Raw genomic sequence first — 10,817 nt, 5'->3', positions numbered from 1 at the left:
AAAAGTTTATCGCAAGGAAAGTCCATCATGAGGAAAACAAATATTTTTATTCAATATAATATAATTATTCGAAAGGTTAAAATAAGTTTGTAATATAGTTTGCATATACAAGTTCAAAATTTATTTAAAAAATATAAAATAAAAATCTAAATAATTTGAGACAATGGCTATAAGGATTGATAATTAAATTAGTAATATATCTATATTCAATTTAGAGAAACAAAATTATCTTAAAGCTATATAACAAATGTGTTGCATTCAGTATTACATATTTATATCTTTGTATTAAAAAGTAGAATAAAATACTACCTTATACTTGGGATTAAAAGAGGGAAATAAGTATTCTGAAGCATTCTGAAGCATATCTGAAGAAATAAAATTCAAAACCCCATACATACATATAATGTAGGTGAAAACTTTGCGTAAAAAACCATTGAACTTAAAATTTTTATATATACCTAATTTCAAACAATGACTTACTTATCTTTATGAATTTATTTGTACATATTCATATCATTAATAAAAGTATTTCCCGATTAAGTTCAACTGTGTAGTTAATGGAGGAGTTCTTTTCTTTATAAATCAACAATTACTTACTATTTTCCCTGTTTATATTCATAAAAGTACTTATAACAAAAACAAACTCTTTTTGCTTTTTAAAAAGTGGAAGAATTACAAATCTTCATTCCACATAATGAATTTGAAAAGTAAAAGTTATTTTTATTTTTTAAGCATTCTTATATTTATTTATGATCATATATTATTTCTAGGAAAAGTTTATCGTTCACACGTATATATAAAAATGTTTTTATTCGAGTATGATTACCTAAAAAACAATGATTGTAATGGCGAATGTTTATAATTCCATTTTCTTCTATTTAATTATCCCTTGTAGGAAAGTTTTTTATTCTTGAAAATATTCAATGCCATTATATGAACGAAGAGCTATGGTTTTGAAAGTATATTTATGCATTCAATCAATGCATTCATGTACTTTTTTCTTAAATGAAGACTAGATATTTATGGATATACATAGTTAAGTGCATTTGATATGATATTTTTATACTGTTAATGGGATTTTATGTAGATTATTGATGATATATTATCAAAGTTTAAGTTAAATTAATAAAATTTCCTATCAAATTTTTATAACAGTTGAAATACAATTGTATCTAATGTTTTGACCCATGTTTGTTTGTATACTTATGCATCGGGATAATGACAAAAGTTACAATCAATTTTGATCAATCTTGCGGTGAGTTTTACATATGGTCACAGTAAAATGCCATTAAATTTTGAGAGATCAAGGGAACACAAACGTAAAAAATACATAATCGACCATGACTTTCGAACTAATTGAGATACATTACCGTTTTTTAATCAATTTACACTTCAGAAGAATGCTTATTGAGAAGCTAAAACAATGACGACATTTTATTTATAAGATAATGAACAAAAAAACAAGAAGAAAAAGCGCTTACGACTACCTTTTACATTTTTATTTTGTAAAGGTGGGTTTTCATTATAAACTACTGAACTCTACCTATTACTTTATCAAGTAAATCAATCTATTACAATTAGAGTTATGGAAGATGTGAAGAGGTAGTATAATTGCAGAGAAGTTGGCAGTAAATCTGAGCTATTCTAATATCAGCCGCAGCCAGATTTTCTACCTTCCAAGCTAAGATTCTGGGGGATTATCAGTCTCCGTAGAGCAACATAAGCTAGGGATATAATGAACTACTACCCCTCATTTTCTGATAAAAATGGCAAATTCTTTTGACGAGTAATACACAATTTTTAGATATTTAAAAACTATTCTAGATCTCTTGTGATATTTTAAGGTATTTTGTGGCCTTGTTTTATTTGCTAAGTTATTTTTGATTTTTTTTACAGGGAACGTTTTGCCGGAAATAAGTTGATAAATAACATATTATACAACAAGATATTTGACTTTGGCTTAGATTATTAATTTTAAATTACTATGTTTTATACATATATATATCAGTAATACTAATAATAAAAAAACAAGAGTTATTCCTGAAATATTGTCCCCAAATTTGGTATGTTCGAAAAGTATATGAACCAAACATTTTTCTTTGGAAGGCATGCATATATAACAAATTGAAAATTTTGACTGGTTATATGTGATTTTATTTGTTGCTTTTCAAATATTTTAATATTATTTATTTAATATTTTATAATGCTTATATTTTGATATTTACTAAGTTGCTGTGATTATTAAATTTGATATATACTAAATTGATGTGATTGATAACTTTAGAATTTATTTGGTGAAATTTTGTTTATAACTTTTTTAAATATTATTTCATTTTTTGTAAATATTATTATACAAAAGAAAAAATTCGTCTTTAAATTTAGAAATGAAATTCTATATTATATAAGATACAAAGCATCTATATATTTTCAAATCAAATATACACACGTAAAAAAGGCTTCAGATTGAATGTGTAGTTTTCCATTCACCCAAATACTCATACGATAAGCTTTACATCCACAAAAAACCTCTCCAGCACTTCGCAGGATCTTTTGAGAAGTTTGTCTTGACCAATATGTATGGATGAGTAGTTACTCTTTACTGCATAAATATCAAACAGGACTTTCGTGATTAAATACTCTATTTTAAAGTCAGATTTGTATCGAGGCGGTGACATTACATGCCAATCTTCATGCCCTATTGATAATTCTTAATATATCTAAGACATTAAGTTGTCTTCTGGACTATGTGAAACACTTTTGGGCAATCGTTGAAATAATTTATAGACTTACAAAATTTGTCGTTAAACTCTCGATTTCTTTGTAAAAAGGGTTGAAGAAGCCATTCTCTGACAGAACCAATTTTCTTTTGAGTCCATAAAAAAATTACTGAATATATATTTTAAGTTTGTATGAACGTGTCCTGTCAGTTTACAAACTAAACGAAGGAAGTGTATACCTACCAAATCAGCAGGAGAATTCAAAGTTTGTGATAAATTTGTTGGTAATTAAATTTAAATATAGACGTATATATTGATACTTGTATCTGATGTTTTTAATTTAACCAAAATGTTTATTTAATTATATTTAACTTCTTTTAGCACATGGGCTGAAAAAACCAGAGCTTCACACATAGATATCAATTTCTTTAAATTTACCTGATTGCAGTTAGTACCAGACTTCAAAAGTTAATATTTTCTTTAACTGTGAGTTATTGTACAAAGTGTAACACCTTTTTTGTTATTTACAAAAAAATTGATGAAATACAATTTTGTGTTTTAATTTTACACTGCTTCTTGATGGGGGAAAATTACTTTTATAGCTAAGCTATGGCTTGAAAAGTGTTATGCAGACTTTGTTCCATCCAAAAAAATAATTAAACGTTAGTAGAGACACCAATGGTGCAGAACGTAGTGGACGTTCAAATGTGTTGGTAAAAACAGTGAAAATAATACAAAAACTACAAAATTTTTGTGAATGATTGAAAGTGAAGTATTGTGAGTTAGCTGACATCTTCATAATATCAAAAGAACGATTTATTTTAATATTACATGGACATTTTTCTACGTTCAAAGTGGGCGCCGCGCGTTTGTTCACTTGACCAAAAACCAAAACGTGCTAATGATTCTCAGCAGTTTTCCCCTATTTTTAAACGTAACAAACCAGAATTCTTGTGTCTGTATGTAACAGTATATAGAACATGGATCCATCCCTTCACTCAGGAATCTAAACGATCATCATCTGGGCGTACATCATCTAGTCAACGTTATTTAAAGTACTTGAAAGCACAACAATCAGCTGGAAAAGCTGGCCTGCGTATTTGGGATGAGCGCCAATAATAGTTATAAACTACATTGAAAATAAAATTACAACCAATAGTAAATAATATATAGCCTTATTCGAGAGTTTGAAGGACGAAATTAAAAGGAAAATGGCCCCATTTGATGAAGAATAAAGTGCTTTTTCACAAGAATAACTCACCGTGGTCCCAAGTAAATCAAAACAATGGCAAAGCAATATGAGTTGAATTTCAAATTGCTTCCACATCCACCTTACTTTCTAGATCTGGATTTGGTTCCCAGTGACTAATGGCTGTTAGTAAACCTAAAATAATGATATCCAGTAAGAAATTTCGCTCCTATGAATAAATTGTCGCTGAAACGGAGGACTATTTTAAAGGAAAAGTAGAACGTTTAATAAAAGTAGCATAAATTTTTTTGGAGCGATTCTGTTGCTCTGGTGCAGATTCTATTGATAAATAAAATTAATTTTGAACGAAAAAGAAAATGTGCTCTATTTGTTAACCCTGGGACTTTTTAAGCCAAGTGTTACATTATATTTAAGCATGCCCCTCCAAATACATTATTAGATCAAAAAATATCAATAGAAAATTCACAACACAAACTCTAATGATTGTTTAATCGTACGTGGAAACTTATTTGAGATATCTATAGTGATCGATAAAATTATAACACAATTAACTGACACTTAATTGCATTCATAATTTATTACGACTTGTTATTGAGTATTAGGTCACAAATAATCAATAATTATATATTCAAAACGAAGTGTAAAAATAGATATGATACCTATAGTGAGAATTAACTCATTAATTTTCATTATTATTTAAAGGTTGGAATAATTGAATTTCAGATTTCTGCTTATATTGTCTCCAATTTCGAGATAAAAAGAGAAAATATTATGTGCAGGCAAAAGGGTAAACCATACCCAACTAAACCTTACATTTAAAATGCCATATTCTAAAAAATGTCAATGTAATCAAAATGGTCGATTTTGATTTGATTTTCAGATTAAATATTTATTACATAAGCAATGTAAAATTAGATTAAAAATATTCTAAAAAAAACATAATTAAGTCGATTTGTTAATTAAGTGTGATAAGTAATTTTTATTTTTGAAGAAAATAGATTAGTCCTAGTTTACATATGTTTCATATACAAGGTATTTTATTAGTATTTATTAAAAATGTATTCATTTAATAAACTAATTTTTATTTTACTTTGAGGCTTTATTCACAAACCTTAAACTATTTATTTATTAAATATGCCATAAGAAAAGCATAAGTAAAATTGAAAAATTCGTTGAAATCGACCTTTTTAATGGCAGTTTTTAAATATTGTATTATAAGATTTATTATTAAATTTTACGTCTAATATAAAGTAATTGAATACAATATGAAAAAAAAAAAAATATTAGTTTGCAAATAAAATCTTTCATTTTATTTCTTAAATATACATACCTATTTTTAAAGAACTGTAATCAATATAATATTATAAATTATTAAGCTTTTATATGCTGCAATATTTTATCAAATTATTTATCTTATATTTTCATCTACTATCATTTTTCATTCTTGAATTATGATTGCGTGTTTTTCAATCTATTAAAGACTGTGAGTAATTTCTACGCCACTCTTTTTCTCATGTAATATTAATTTCCGTCAGTATAATGATGGTTTTCTTCAGTTGTTTGAATTTTTATACTTTAACACAAAATATACACTTATATTTTACTATTTTTTAGTCTTTAGATTAGTTTTTTTAATGCCAGAATATTTTAAAAATACTACGGTAAAGCAATGAAATATTTTTTTCTTTCCCAATTTTTGTTTTCTTGTATTTATTTACAAATTAATTTGTCACGTCGATATATATATATATATATTATGGCCGTTTGTATGTTAACTATAAAAAATAATAGAAAATTAAAAAATTAATAAAAAATCTTTATTTTATCTATTTTTAACTGCTAAGCTTAACATTACTGAGGTGTTGAACATATTAACATTAGAACAACGAGTGTATCATTTTTCATACCCATTTGGGATTCAATGAAATATTGTGAGAAACTTCTTGATTGTATTTGTTTATAAGTTCATAAATTCTCCTAATTTATTTTATTAATCACAAAAAACTAAATTAAAATTTGTATTCGTTTCGTTGGTACAGTGAACACTACCTAGACAGACGTAGTTATCTTATTTGATATCCAATCATTTCAAATAATTTGTTTGTTCTACAATGAACTTGCTTCAGCCTGTTCAAACAGGCTGAAGCAAGTTCAAACATGAATAAACTTCTCTAGGTAGGAATGGTGTACATTTCTAGTATAAATGTAAATGTATATTTTTCTAAACTATCCATTCTGCTTCCACCTTTTATTGTGCAAGGATGTCCAAGAAAAAATTATCCATTGAAGAAATACGACATTATCTTGAGTGCACATCGTACTCCGATTCAGAAGGTGAGGATTTCAAATTGGAAAAAGATGAAGAATATGTCCAACCAACTCAATCAAGTTTTTCAGATTCTGATGACTATTCTGATGTTTTTGACAAGCCTGTCGGTAAGTAATTTTCTTGGATACCATTATTAGTTTTGCTATATGCTAGATGTATTTATTAACAACTAATTGGTATATTTAACATTTCAAGAAATGCCAGAATGCAATCAAGTGACTCAATTCCCGTCTTCTAAGAAACATAAATCAACCGATTTATTAGAAGAGTCAATGTATATTGGCAAGGATAACACCATCTGGCACAAACAAATAGGAAATGGAGAAATTTCAGCCCGTTTTAGCCAAGAAAACATTTTGAATGAAGAAGGTGTGATTGAAATAATTTATTATTTTCTTCTATATCATCCTTTGATTCATCATCTTCACCAATAAGTTCGGTTATCAAATTATTCAAAAACTGGCGACGAGTTATTTTCTTACCAGTCACTTCTCTGTACAAAATAAGAGCATTTATACTAGCAAAATCCAAAATACTATAAAAACTTGTAAAGGCCATCGGCGAGAGGACATTTTGGTGGAATAAAGTCTTGACATTTCATCTAGAATATCAACTCCATACTTAGTTTCATTATAATACTGGATTGATTCTGGTAACCTTTTTTGTACATCTAAAACTTTAACACTTTTGTGAACAGAGCTCAAAATTAAAACATTTTTTTTTTTCCCTAGATAGGAAGTCAATGTTTTGCCACTATTTAAAAAGATTAAGCTTGAAAATAGTGCTTGTTTCGTAGCTTTTAGTTCAGGAGGTATTTCTTTGCGAGCACGATTCATAGCTCCTAAAACAGTCGTCCTATTTTTCGGAAGTTCATTTGCAAGAGACAATGACGTAAATAAATTATCTGTTGTAACATTCCTCCCTTTACCCATATATGGTTCCATTAGCTTCATTACGACATATTCTGATAAATCAAACTGTTCAACAAAAAAATAGGAGCTGGTGTACAAGAAAATCACGGCGCTTAGCAAGCAAAACCTGTAATAAATGTAAGAGATTCGTATGCAAGCCATGTATTGGTACTGAAAAAACAATTGAAACTTGTAAAAAATGCTAATTTCTTTATATGTGTTATTATAAAAGTTACGTTTATTTTTTTAAATAAATAATAAATCTTCGGAGAAAATAAAAATTAACACATTACTTTTAATTTTAGCAACTACTAACAGTTACAAATATTAAAAAATAAATAGGTATCATTTTTGATATCCACCGTCGTTTAAGGGGGGTCGTTACTATCTGTCGTTCTAATGTTAATGAACTCGAAAGTGATAGAAGGATATACATGGGCTTTCTAACAAACACAAACTTATTAGCTGGTGACTGCGATCATTCAGATGAGGATACTGTATGTTTGTCTGAAAATCAAAGTAGACTTTTACTCTAAGTTCCCGTCAAAACATTTTTAGATTAGGAAAATTATGATAATCAATAATTCCATAAATTAACACAAGAAAGTGCCAAAAGTTTGGACAAAACAGCAAAAGTTATGAAGAAATAGACAAGCAATGATAACAAAAAGATGGTAATGAAGTATTTCAAACAGCACAATTTTTTTTTTTTTTATTACAAATTATTTGAAATCATAAAACGTCAAACAATTATTTATTTCTTCTAAAAGTTTATTTCTATCGTTTTTAGTAAAACTACCATCAAAAAAAAATATTGGTCTAGTAGAGACCATGTCACAAAACTATTGTCGAAGATGAAACAGTTTTTTTTTATGTTTGCCGCAATTTTAATTATGACAAGCCATTCGAGCTAAGCCCATACGATTTGGTTGCAAAATTTAAGCAATGTGTTCAAGCGGTGGGTACCTCCATTCTTTTGATTTATATCTGAGTAAGGAACCACAAAGTCAAAGAAAAATGTTTCAAAAATTGGATTGGGAGGAAATATTGCTTTAAAATGGATTGGAAAAGCAAAACCTTTGCCAAATATAGGGCATAAAATTATTTTTCACAGCTACTTTACTTGTACTTTTTAATGTAAATTGTCTTTGGATGTATAACCTAATATATCTATAACGAACGTCTAATTAGCTCACTAAATAGTTGGAGATTGGGTTCTGACCATACAGAGTTTTTTTTCAGAAATTGAACCTTATTTAGCTCAAAAGGATAATTGGAAGGGAAATACGTTTTGGATAATAGTGTCAAATACGTGTTCAAAAGATCAACTGGACTTTAATTTTTGGACATAATAATTTCTGGAATTAATTAAGTTTTTAAAGTAATACACTTTCAGTAATTATTGGTAAAACTTTGTGGTTTCTTAGGAAAGCTCAATTGTTAGTATTTTGGTTACCTTAGGTCCAGATGAGCTTCTCAACTATAACCCTCGTCTTAGAATAAAAAATTTTGTGGCAAGTATCATAGCCGATAGATTTAGCATAAGTTTTAAAAAGTCAGATTCATTTCTCTTACAAAGATAGGAGAAAGTGACTTCAAAGAGACGACGATAATATCAAATATCACTTCTTGTACGTCTGAATAAGACAATAATGTGATACATAGTCTCAATGAATTTTTAAACTAAATCTCATTTTGTTGGTATTTTGTGAATGTGATTTGAATAGCTTGCCGAAGATGTACATAAAGAAAAATTAAATACACATCCATCCTGAGTTTATATATAACTACTACCTGAATATGGGTTATGTTGATACAATGGTCTAAGTTGTAAGAACATATCGAGTAAGAATGAATCAATAAAGCTTATCATACAATGAAAAAAGAAGGAATAAAAAAATATAATATAATTATTAGGAGCTTTAGCTATTGATTATTGCAAAATTTATGGAACACCAAGTTTGCAAGGTAAGCATCTACCTTCAATACAGATTGCCCTCTATAGATTCAATGTAAAAGAATACTTGTTAAGTCACACATAGAAAGCAAAGGTTTGTAAATGTTGCAATGGGAGAACTCTTTTTAAGTGTGATAAATGAGAAGTTGGTTTACATCCAAATTTAAAAAAAAATATATAATTCAATAAAAAAAATAGACTTTAACATATTGCTTTTAATATTTGGTATGTTTATTTTATGTATATAAATAAATGAATCATTCTATGAGAAAGCAGATTTAAGTATTATTTAGTATATGGTATTATAAAGAATATGCCAGCTTAGAAATAAAATTTTGGGTCTGTAACTAAATGTAACTCTGAGTTATGAGGCAATAAAAATGAAGAAAGGAGTACTTTAATGAATATTTGATTTGCGATCAATCAAAGTAAAAATACACATGTATAAAACGTCATTAAAAAGCTACCAGTTAGCTGAACAAAATTCATGTTATGTATATATTATTTTCTATTAAAATATTAAACCAGTAATAGGTAAAGATATATTTTTTTTAATTCATAGCTTTATTTACAGAGTGGTCCGTCAAAAACATGAATAACTTAATTTTAAATTTCATCAAGACATAATTTTAACAAAATTAATAATGTAAATATATATGTGTTTGAGCTCTCTGAATCATAAATGGTCCGCCTTTAGCGTCAATGATGGCTTCCTGGTGGTGGGAGAAGCCCTGGGATCCATTGCAGATGTAGTCCTCTGTCATGGCGTCCCTGTGCTGGCTGACAGTATTATTGAGGGCTCCGGTGTTTTGACAGGCCCTCCCCTCAATTATTGAGGGGTTGGGATCAGGGCTGTAGGTGGGCCAAAAGTGGCAAATAAGATTTCAAAAGAACTTAAAAAGACTCATTTAAGAGAGTGTTGTAAGGAAAAGATGGGTTTCTTTTATTGTTGGGCTTTCCATCATCACAAATCTCTTTCACACCACTTTTTGATAGCTTTCTCGACAGAATGGTGTGATAATCCCGGATCTCTTGCATGGGCCCTCATGAACTTGAGGAGATTCGCTAGAGCTCTTTTCTTTAACTCCCCAGGGTCCCGTATGGCATATTGTATAGATCCCTTCTTCCCCTCCAAGGTTTCAGACTTGTTAACGGCGATGAAGGTGGTCCTGAATACGGCCAACTACTTTGAGTGCCGAATGGAAATTTTTTGATCACGATCAAGTGTCATTTTCTTGTTTTTCTTCATTCGACTTGTACGTAAGCTAGAGAGCTCAGGTTTGTTTTGTTTTGTAACTAATTGTATATACTTTGATATATCGAAATATGAATTAATTTCAATCACCAACCTTTATGAACTATTGAATTAGTAAGTATTCAGATATCAATGGACCACCCTGTGTATAATAAAATTATGACTTAGATCAATTAACTATTACTCCTAACTCCATGAATTTCTCACAATTTCTCACAAATGGGTACTCTCCTTATATATTTAAAATATAAAATAAATCAAATAAAAAATACCTTATCAAATTTTAGGTCAAAAACAAAAGTCAAGGTTTACTTTTTTTTCATTACAAAAATCAAAATTAATTTTGTTAAACTAATAACTTTTTTGCCTATAACTTCTTTGGTTTACAATGTATTGCTCACTAAATATTCAATGTTATAATCATTACTCATGGATTTA

At 28.3% G+C, this 10,817-nt stretch overlaps 1 long non-coding RNA gene across 1 annotated transcript; it reads left to right on the top strand.

Annotated features, from left to right (window-relative positions):
• The first annotated feature begins 6,178 nt into the window (after window positions 1–6,178).
• LOC121118202 (uncharacterized) lies at window positions 6,179–7,466 on the top strand. Its single transcript, XR_011780412.1, has 2 exons — window positions 6,179–6,363; window positions 6,452–7,466. It is a non-coding gene; the product is annotated as an uncharacterized lncRNA (long non-coding RNA).
• Window positions 7,467–10,817: the final 3,351 nt, after the last annotated feature.

Source organism: Lepeophtheirus salmonis, chromosome 5 (assembly GCF_016086655.4).
Source record: "Lepeophtheirus salmonis chromosome 5, UVic_Lsal_1.4, whole genome shotgun sequence".
Taxonomy (NCBI): Eukaryota; Metazoa; Arthropoda; class Copepoda; order Siphonostomatoida; family Caligidae; genus Lepeophtheirus; species Lepeophtheirus salmonis.
This window is presented reverse-complemented; position numbering and strand designations above follow the sequence as displayed.